General features: G+C 39.6%; 2 long non-coding RNA genes across 2 annotated transcripts in view; one reads left to right on the forward strand and one right to left on the reverse strand.

The window, feature by feature from the left end:
- The window catches only part of LOC108448353, a 12,678-nt gene extending 9,013 nt beyond the window's left edge, over positions 1 to 3,665 (reverse strand). The window contains exon 1 of the long non-coding RNA XR_001864246.1: positions 3,010 to 3,665. This is a non-coding gene — a long non-coding RNA (uncharacterized LOC108448353). The remainder of the gene's footprint in view (positions 1 to 3,009) is intronic.
- The window catches only part of LOC108448352, a 70,090-nt gene continuing 59,197 nt past the window's right edge, over positions 7 to 10,899 (forward strand). Inside the window, exons 1-2 of the long non-coding RNA XR_001864245.1 lie at positions 7 to 2,547; positions 3,657 to 7,794. This is a non-coding gene — a long non-coding RNA (uncharacterized LOC108448352). The remainder of the gene's footprint in view (positions 2,548 to 3,656; positions 7,795 to 10,899) is intronic.

The following is a 10,899-nucleotide window of genomic DNA, read 5'->3' on the forward strand; positions in this document are numbered from 1 at the left end:
AAGAGTTTTGGGGCCTGACCCAAAACACATACACGTCTGAGGATTTCAGCTCAAGCCCATGTTCCTATAAGAAGTCAGTACTGTACTGCCATTTAAAAGTGAGTTCAAGTCTTTTATTGTTTTAGATCCAATGATAATAAAGACAAATGCATTGGATTAATAACTCTCCTACCTTGAAATTTAATTTAAAATCTCTTGTAATGTAATCACATTTGGGTGTGCCATTACCCAGATGGAGAGAAATTTGTTTTGTTGAGAAATTGCTTTAGCATAAGAATGACTTGAGTTTATTAACAGGGAAAAACATGACTCCCCTCCCTAGCCACTCCCCATGCATTCCAAAAATAAGAAACTCATTTCAACATGGACGTTACTGGTTAAAAAATAATTACACATAATGAAATGTCATATTTCACACATACTCCCTGCAAACCATGCTTCTTAGTCTTCCCCAAAACACTGCAGGGTGTAACCGGCTCTTTCTTCCTCCTTCATGAAAAGAGTATTTCACAATGGAATTGTGTGATGACAAAAAATGGTGCTGGAAAAGCATCACTACCCAGAGAGACATAAGGAATTGCCACAGGCCACTGCTTATAATCCCACACAGAATTAAATAGTCATTGTATCTCTTTCCAGGGCTTCATTCTTCTTTTGTGACCTACAGCCTCAACGAGAGATTTTACAGAAACGGAACACCACAGAACAGCAAATTTGGGAACCCTGTCACTTGACAAAAAATGTTTGGCTTAGAATGTTATTTTTTTAAAATGTATCTTTCAGCCGCTGTCATTAAAATTGTTAAACAGCTTTAGGAACCTGTTTTGTCAACTACCTTGGGGACAAGTATGAAATACTGGGCTGTTAAACGTGTGCCACAAAAAATAAACTGCGTCGTGTGAGAGCTGCAGGAGGAGCGTTCGCGGGGCTGGACACGCGCCGGCACACCTCGGCTCCTCGTGGATCCTCCCCACTGCTGCAGCAGCTCTAATTAGTTGGGATTAGATATTCCCAACTCAGGGAGATGCTCTCCATAAATATTTGTTTGCATTTAAAAGCAGATTTCTGCAAAGGTTCTGGTGTTGACAGTTTCCCTCCAGGAGCACTGGCAAAGTGTGGATGCAATGCCCAGATGTGCACAATGCGTGCGACCCATGTTGTGCACTGGGGCCCCTTAACTGCTAAGTTTTGGGTTATTTCTTCAAGTAGGGCTTTGGCGGGGCTGATTCTTACATTTTTGAATATATTTAGTATGTAAAAGAACATGTACACCATTTTGCATTAAGCTGAATTGCACAAATGAATTTTGTGCCTGAGAGCAAGAATATTCATTGTATACATTAATGCTACTTCATTTCTAATTATTTATTACTAAATACGGGTGACGCTGCATGTCTCTGGAGGGGGGTATTGCAGTTCTGTGAGCTTATGTTTGGATGGATACAAGTGTTTTATTCCTACAATATTCCTTTTTAAACAAATATGTAGTGATAAGCCAGAGACGTTGCTAAGAAAAGACACTGCTAGAGATTATGATTGTCATAACTTCAGTAGACTGGGGTAATGGTGCTGAGTTAAAGTTCCTGTGGCAAGATTTTTGCAAATTCCAGGGATTTTTCAGGAGAGCGAGAGGGAAATCACAGATGTTTGTGGGTTTTTTACTCCTTAAAACTCTATCCTGAAATAAAATAGGTAGAAATGAAAGGAACAAACTAGGCAGGAAAGGAACAAAATATGAAGGTGAAGAACTGATTGGAAACCCCAGGGACAGAATAGAGAGGGAAGGAAGTTTGAAAAACTATTTTAATTCTTCTCCTTGAATGAAGGAGTTACATGGGGGAAAAGAATGCTCATTTTAATTTTATGAAATGAAATTTTATAAATTCTCTCATTTTAATGCCCTTATCTACTCCTGTCTGTAATTAACAGTACTCAACAGTACCACTTATTAACCTCAGTAACACTTTGTTTAAAACAGTATTTTGCAGGATTGCAGTCTGTTTTTCACTGCTGTGCATTGCTGGATGTCTGGGAGAGGTTCTACAGCCACCCATAACCCACTTCATCCTCAAATCCAGGCATACTTTACATTCAGAGCTTTGAAAACCAGCTAAATTTACACCCAGCTTGCTCTGGAAATAAATCTGCTCATTTAGATGAGGTCTCATTTAAAATGGCTTAGCCCAATAATTAATCATTTCATTTTCTTTATATATTTGTGGGTGTTTGAAAGAAGTTTGATTAGTTACCAGTGATTACACTTCCCAACACCCTGCAAAGGAAATAATAAAATAAAACCCGTCAGGCTTTTGTAAGGATTGCTGGGGCTGAATTTGGGCTGAATTTAATAGCGACTTACTAACTGGCAATTATTTGTCTCCCTTTAACAGGAACTCCATAATGAAGGAGGTTATCATCCATGAGTTATGCCCAGCTTGTTTTTAAACCTGCAAAGGGCAGATACTGTCAACAAAGCAGTGATGGCTCTCAGGTTCCTCCTCAGGCACCAGGAGAGCAGTGGGGCTGTTTTGGATCACCTGAGCACAGGTACCACCAACCCATCCTCTGCCACCCCCTGGGACACTCCTGCTCCTCCTGCCCATCATTTGGGCTCCTTCACTAAACACAAACGAACAGAAAAGCTTCCAGTCACTGAATTGTTGTTCCTAAATGCACTAAATTATTTTAAGGAGTCCTGAGATTCAAGATATTTTTCTAAGCCAAGGTTTTTGGCTTGTAAGGAGATGGAGAGGGTAAAAGATCGTATTGGTCTGAGCAGATATTACACCTCTAAAGCTGCCCGTGGTTTCTTATCTGTATTGTGGCCAAAGTGGATGGATGTCAGAGTTCAACACACCCATGCTGTTTAACCTGGTGCTATTATCACAATGACCTTAACCAGCTAGGCAGTTCACAGAGCAGGCACTAAACAGAGCATGAGATGAATTTAATGGATTACTAGGGAGTATGTTATTGCAAGGAGAAGCACCTGTGGAGCAACATATTTACCTCAGTTCCACTGAATGAGCATGTTGAAAGTGAATTGGCACAGCCTTCTGCTTTATGAAAGGAAGTATTTTGTCATTCTTCATGCTTTCATTAAGAGGATTTAAGGCAGAGGATGCTGAAATGGTTCTGTGTTGGCACCAAAAAAAATCACAGATTAATAGTGGAGCTTGAAAATAGTAAAGCACCTGATTTTTGCTTTTTCATCAACAAGCCTAATAAACCAGGATGAAACTATTAACATACAAATAGACAACCTTCTGATTAAAACAGCAGCATCCAGCCCAGCCTGAAAAAGACCTCTTCACACAGAAAGCAATTATGATGGCGAGTGTTGTCCGATTCATTTCCATTTGCAGCAAACTTAGAAAATCAAAATGTAACCAATCATAATTTTGCAGAAAACCTGGTGTTATTTAAAAATGAAGATGCTCTTGATTTTTCTTATCATGATTAACATATTAGAAGCCCCCAAATCTACTATAAGGTTGTACTCCTTTGAATTTCTACCCCAGGCAAATACTGTAAATAAGGAGAAGCAAGCTGTCAGGATAAAGTATTATGGGAAACCTCCCCAGAGGAAGGATGGATATTATCCTAGATTGTACTACTGTAGTATACTTACCTTCATTTCCCTCATCTCCCCTTAGATGGTCATCTGTGGAAAAAAATATACTTACTTACTCTTCCATCCTTTAACCATCTACCTCCTGGTGATGACGATGCAGTGGAAAGAAGTTTCCTGATTTTAAAGTCAAGCCATGACAGCTGATACCACTCAGATGTCCCAGCTTGGAAATTTTGTTTTGTCATGAAAGGAATCACTGGCACGGGAGAGTTTTCCCTCATGATGAAGCAGACCTGGTTTCCTGGTTACGCAGAGCGAGCGTTCCATGCAGGAGCCATCGCGGAAGCGCGTCCGCAGCGTGCTCACCCCTCGGAGCAGGGAGGCTTTTCAGTAACTCCCTGCTGCCTAATTCCCATTTATGCAAGTGGAGTATAAGTGGTACCAAGCCCTAAATAATTTCCTCTTTCCCCCATTCAGAAAGGGTGTAAATACATGCCAAAATTCCTCCTCATTCAGTGAAGTGCAGAGGCTCATCTGTAATTTAAAGCACATGTTGTAGGACTGGTTGTTTTCTGAGAAGGACACGTGTATGTTGAAGGTTTTTTTATTTTTCCTTGTCTTGAACATCGATATGCAGTGGTAATTTTGGAGAAAGGAGTCAAGATGCACTTTTCCAGGTAGAGGTAGGAGAATTACCTGAATACCTGTAGAATTATCTGAAGGAATCCATTCCATCTGAGAGACACAGTTCTCTTGGATGTTTTGAAAAGATTTCTTAACATGCTAACTCTGAAATGTTGTCATTTTTTGGTATCTATCCTAATTTTGATATTGAGGCAGGTGTGCATTTACTGTGCCAATGAATTCATCATCCCATTGCAATTTCCTTTATTTAAATTTATTTTCAATATTCCTTTTCTAGCAGAACATAAAACTGGTAGCTTCTTGCTTGTTTTGGTGGTCCAAACCTGATCATTATATATTAGGAAAGAATTTGGAGAATGAGCATGCTGGAAGATGATTTCTGCATCACACAGAGTTGAAAACCTAATTAGACAGCTAAAGAAGCCTCCAAATATGCAGACGCTCTTTTGCACTCCAAAATAGTTGCATCAGCTATCAATCAAGTGGATAAAAGATGCAGACAGGCAACTGAGGGTTTTCATTTGTGAGTAATATTAATTGTGGGTGTAAAATGAAAGATATAATAAGTGATGAAGGTACCACTCAATAACTGGGATGAAACATTTTTAGAAGTTAGCTCCAAATGGGGAGTTCCAAATAGAACAATTGTATAAATAAATAAAATTTCAGCTCGGCACTGACCATTGTGTGTTCTTGAAAAAATATATAGAAGTGCCCATTGATTATTGTTCTCCTTGGTTTTGGTTTTCCAGCCCAGTATTCTGGCTTGTTGTTCATTACTCTGGAGTAATTGGGCTGGGGGAACAGCATTCAGACCTCAGTTCAATATTCAAGGCAAATGAAATATGCAATTATCTGATACAGAGTCATAGAATTGCATCAAATGGAAACAAATAGTGCCAAATCAAGACCACATGTTTTTAAGAAGATTGTGAATTTAAGTGATATGCAGCTAAATGTCATCTATTTGCAAATAATTGAGGAATTTGAAAAAAATCTTTTTGAAGGTTTTCATGAATATAGTAATTGTAAAAACACTTGCCAGGATTTTTCTGAGGTCAGTGTCCAGAAGTCTGAAATTGAGATAGAAATGACTCTGTTCCTGATAATCCTTTCTGAATGGGACTCCTGATTGCGCTTCAATGGGGTCTGATCATTTCCCCATTGAAGACTGGACATCTGAACCAATGCTTTCAAGCAGTAATTGACCCCATGAGTTTTCAGATAAACCTTTAAGGTTTTGGGGTTTTTTTATAAATCATGTTCAAATGAACCATTCTTTATTTAAAATCTGAAAAAATCTCAGAGATGCTTTCTGCTTGCTCTTTTAAAAGTTTTTTGATAGTGAATTTAGGCATTTCACTCCTTACGTCTGCAGTGGCTTGACAAAGGACCTTTGTATTTTCCCTTATTTAGATACTGGACAGAGCTCTTCACCTCACATCTGTCACTGAGGTCTACATGTGGTTGCTAAGCCTCCCCTATCACATGTAAGGGTGGAGACAGGGCAGCAGTTGTCTCTGGAAAAGAGACAGATGATCATGCCAAGTTGCAGAGAAGTACTGGCAGTGGCTTTCTTGGGGAGAGATTGAGACACCCTTTTGACATGAGCCAACACCCATTTTGAGATGAAAAATGTTCGTCCCACCATCTAACTCTGCAGTGTCTTTCCTCTCCAGCAGACACTTCTCTGGGAAAACACCCACTGCTGTGTCTGGGGCCAGTGGAGATCCTGTGACTTGCTCTGCAGATCCTCAATCAGCAGTACCGACTCTGCCTGTGCTCATCCTCTTTTTATTGCATTTTTGCCTGCACAAAATACTGTGAACAGCCAACTGGCCACACTTAAACATGAGAATGTGAGTGAAACAGGTTTCCCCTGCCTGCTGTCTTGTTTCCAGAGATTTTATGGTGGTACCTTGTCTTGTTTGTCTCTGCATTGATCTGGTCATCATCTTCTATTGTCTGGCAGTTTGGGGCCAATATTCAGGCAGCAGGAGTCTAACTGGGCTCACATCTCCCCAGGCTGGTGTGGGAGGGTTCACAGGGAGCCTGCTGTCAGTATGTGCACTGCTGGTTCAGGCAAAATGAACTCTGCATACACAAACAATATAATTTTGGCTAAATTCAAGCCCAAAGGAATCACTATCTTGTGCTTTTCTCTCATGTGTGTATTTTTAGACTAGCTACACTTTGGATACTAGCTTGCATAAATCCCATTCTCTTGATGGTTTGGGTTTTTGGTTCCTGGGACAGGGTGTGTGAATCTGTTCATTCAGTTAAACCAGAGTAACAGCTGAATTCAGACAGGTCTGCTATAGAGACCTGAAACGCATACCCAAGATAAAGCAATTCCCAAATCTCATTGACAGATGCAACCAAATAAATAGTCAGTTTTAAAGCTTTTGTACAGAAGACGCTAAAGATTTTTATAACTAAGCCATTAAAATACATTTTAAGAGCGCAAAAGAGTGAGAGAGTATTTCCAAATGCACACTGCAAAATAAGAACTTAAAGATTGCCAGAAATTTTTGGAAATTGAGGAGATAGCAGTATCTTCTATTTGGATAACCATGAAGAAAACAAGTGCTGTGAGCTTTGGAAAGCCCGTGGAGCACAGGGATAGGATCAGAAGGCAGAGGGAAGGGAAGGGCACTTTGTGGGCTTTATTGTGTCCCAAGACTGCATCCTATTTCCTACACTAAAGGAACACATCGTGTTGGGTTTTCTCCAACAAGCAGGATATTGCTTAAGTCCTTTTCCAACAAAGTATTATCAAGTTTATTTGGGGTATTTTGTTTTGCTTTTAATTGGGAGCAGCAGCAAAGTTCAGAGTACCGTATGCAGATGTTACAGGGACACGAAAGTACAAGATAAGGTGCTTCCTACCACAGGAAGGCTATTTTAATAGCTGGTTTTTAAGCTGATATTTACGAAGGAAGGAAAGTCAAAGGCAACAATAATTAATGTCATCATTATGGTGCTGATTTTCAGAGAAACATAGTGGGATTAGAAGCTCAGTCATTTCAGCTTTTCAGAAGACTTCAACATAAGATCAGGCAGCAGATGAAATGAGCATCAAAATCTAGGGTTTTTTTCTCTAAATTTTATATAAGGAACCTATATTTTGTTCAAGTATATGTGTTGCAGATGGAAAAGAGTGTTAACAAAAGAGAAGGTAAATTTACAGGCCTCACCATCTTCCCTCATTAATGGTTCTCAGCAAAACATGCTGAGCTTTGTGACTTTTTATTTATCATTAAAACACAATTTTTGTTATTTGCTGAATGGTGAAAATTTTTTTCCTGATAATTTGGGGAGGTAGCTGTTTATCATATGGAATGATAAACAAAAGCTGCAAAAGTCTTTTCAAATGGGTTAGTTTGCAGCTCTGTAGAGCAGTGCTTCATGAGTTTATTTGCATCGTCAGGAGAATCTAAACTAATTTAATTCATGGTAGGGAGCATATGTTAATGACTTCTCTGGGTGGAGGAAGGTAGTGCACACCTCCCTTCTAACTCAGTGGTCCTGATCTACAAGCAGGCCTAGAGATCAAGACCACATGCTATCTCATGGTAAGAATTGAATTCATGTTCTCCTTAGATGTTTTTATACATCACAAAAACCATTGGTATGTTTGCTACCACATCAAACTGTCTGAAGGTTGAACTAGGTACAGGCTGGATGGATCCCTCAGGAGCCTGAGCTGGTGGGTGGCATCCCTGCCCCTGGAAGGGGAGGGAACTGGAGGATCCCTAAGGTCCCTTCCAACCCAAGCCATTCTGTGGTTCTGTGATCTCCCTGCCCAGCAGAACTAGGTGCTGCTGGCCAGCGGGAGAGGAAGGGAGGGAGCTTTGTTGTGAACTGAAACAACATTTCTGCTTTCCCAGCTTCCTCATTAGCAGGCTTGTTCTGACTTAACCACTCTGTGGCCTTCACAGGCTTGAAAAACTGTATAAAGGAACCAAAAGAAAATATATTTCAAGAAATGAAATTAAGAATTGTAAGGATCTTTGAATAACTAGTGTTTTCAAACTGGGTTAAAGCAGACTTAGAGTAATCTGACATGATGTAATCCTAGTGAAGTTGCAGGAAAGCAGAAATTAAGTATTTATTTGGGGTATTACAGTGTCTAGTATAAGATATTGTTAAGTACTGTCAGTAACTCGTTATATATTTATTTAAAAAAATAAGAACTTAAAAGAAAAAAGAAATTTGAGATTAGAATGTGGTTGCTGTACATGCATTATACATGCTTCTCCTTCTGTTCCACTAATGGATCCTGACTGCCAGAACAGCAAAACGAACCATTGAAATTAGCGGAACTAAGACCCAGATCTATTAAAAATTTTCATTTGCCTCCAGTGCAGAGTTTCAGACAGATCCCTGATTTCTGCAAAGCATTTCCGAAGTATCACAGCTCTGCTGTAAAATGAGTTTTCTGTCAAAGGGAACAAACGTGGTGGTAGAAGCCATTGAAACTTCTGCTTCCTAGAGGCCACGCTGCAAAGACATGAAAAGGATGAAGCAGCTCGAGTGGCACATCATTAATGCTGGTGGCAAACTGAGGAACTGCTGGGAAAAGAAACAGCAGCAGCAGAAAGAGCCTGAGATGAATGAAGCAGGAGTCATCAACATGGAAATGCCACCTTAATTATACCAAGTTCTGAAAAGGACTAAAGGCAGAAACAAAGCTGAAACCAAGAGGCACCAAGCCACCCATGTAGGCTTCACTACCTGATCTCACCACGGTTTTGTTACAAGTCACTGCTGGAAAATAGGACCTCTCAGCTGTCAGTCCTGGTGATCTCCCACTGCTGGAAGAGTGGCTAATCCCAAAATTTTCAGATTCTGAGCTAAAATCAGAGGTGGAATGTTATTGCAGTTGGAAGTTTAGTTATGGGTTATCAAGCAAATAGAATACGGAATGGAATTTATGGGCCAGAGTAGTTACTCTTGTAAGGGGAAAAATTCTAGTTAAAATCATATTAAAATACGCTGTGGAAGTGTCAACAATCTGGTCTTCAGTGCAGAACGCTCATCAGGAAACCTCCAGCATTAAGTTATGCTTCATTTTTAATGCTGCCCAAGCATGCTCTGCTTTTGCCAAAGTAATGGAATTCTGAGCCTTTTCTGGGACTTTCCATATGACTGGGGTTTTAAGTTATATCCTTCAATTTTTACTTTTTTTTTTTTTTTTCTTTTTTGGTAATGGGAATCTTTAGTGCCTGGAAAATTTGAGACACTAAAAGAACCTAAAAAAATGTATATGCAGGAGAGGGGACAGGGTTTGGGTTTCTTCTGAATCCTGGTCAGACTCTGGAAAACAGAACCAAACCTCAGAACCAAAAAATCCTTCATGAGTTTTCAACATTTCTGCAAATGCCGAGTTCCAGGATCTGGTTTACATTGGGAAACCTTGACTCCTGGCTCCAAAGGGTTCAATTAGTCAAAATGGTTGGCAGATGGAAAAAATAATTAAGTTCCATCCAGTGTTTTGTACAGTAAAAATAGACTCAAGACACAATGGCCTTACCTTGAACTTTGTAGGCCAGCGTCACATAAAGATAAAGAGGGAGTCAGCTTTTAGGAGCTGGATTATCTACTAGCACACGGACAGTGTGAAGCTGGGCAGCAAGGGCCAGAGGCACCAGAATGTGCAGGATGAGCACATGATTATTAGCTTGATGATTTTTTTTTAGCCCAGATTGAAGATGCAAATTCTGGCAACGAGAAATAACTTGACATGGATATTATGAGATTACCAAAACCTCATGATAGTAGTAATAACAATAATCATCTGTTATTTGAGGAGCTGCTGAAATGCATGGAAATTTTAAAATATTATTCTTAGAAATCTTTCTCCTAAATGCTTTGTCTTTCCTGAAAATTACAGAAAAGTAGATAGATAGCACTTTTCTCAAACAAATTTTCATTTTATGCTTAAATACAGCCTTAGATGCCCAGCTTCAAGAACCTGAGTTTGAAAATACAGTTATGGACCAGAAACGTAACCTGTGCCATAATTTGACATTAAAATTACTTTACTTCAACTATACTATAAGATAGGTGGAACAAAGATTTAGATCCCACATTATGCACTTGATCATTCTGAATAGTGAATATATTCACAAAAAAAGAGGCATATATAGGGTAAATTTGCAAATTGGGAAGTATGGCTTACTACACAAATGATTTATTACAAAACAAGCTGTAGTGAAAATTTTATGGGTAAAACGATGTTTTGGATAATAAATTATATATTAGAGACAATAAAAAGTGGACAGATTCCCCACCACTGTCAGTGATAGTACCTGGCAGTACAGGGCACATGGGCTTTGGGGATTTATCTCTAAGTACAGAATGAAATCTCCAGATGGTGGGAATTACTAGGGCAGAACAGAGTTCTAGGTTGTAATATTAATAAAGTTTTCCAGAAACCATAAGAGTTCAACGTATCCACACTTGCACATCTACACTTTTACATCCACTCTTGGCTGTCACTCAGGGCTGGATGCAACTGGGTGCTCAACATCTAAACGGGATGGCGAAATAAATTGCACAGATCTCTGTGCAAGTCTCATCAAGCTCTGAAAGGTGAGGTAAGTCTGCTTCCTGTTGCTCACGTCCTTCCTTCTGTTCCCTAAACTTCTACCAGGTATGATTGCCATCTCTTTCCC

This window comes from Corvus brachyrhynchos, unplaced genomic scaffold, assembly GCF_000691975.1.
Source record: "Corvus brachyrhynchos isolate BGI_N302 unplaced genomic scaffold, ASM69197v1 scaffold26, whole genome shotgun sequence".
Lineage (NCBI taxonomy): Eukaryota > Metazoa > Chordata > Aves > Passeriformes > Corvidae > Corvus > Corvus brachyrhynchos.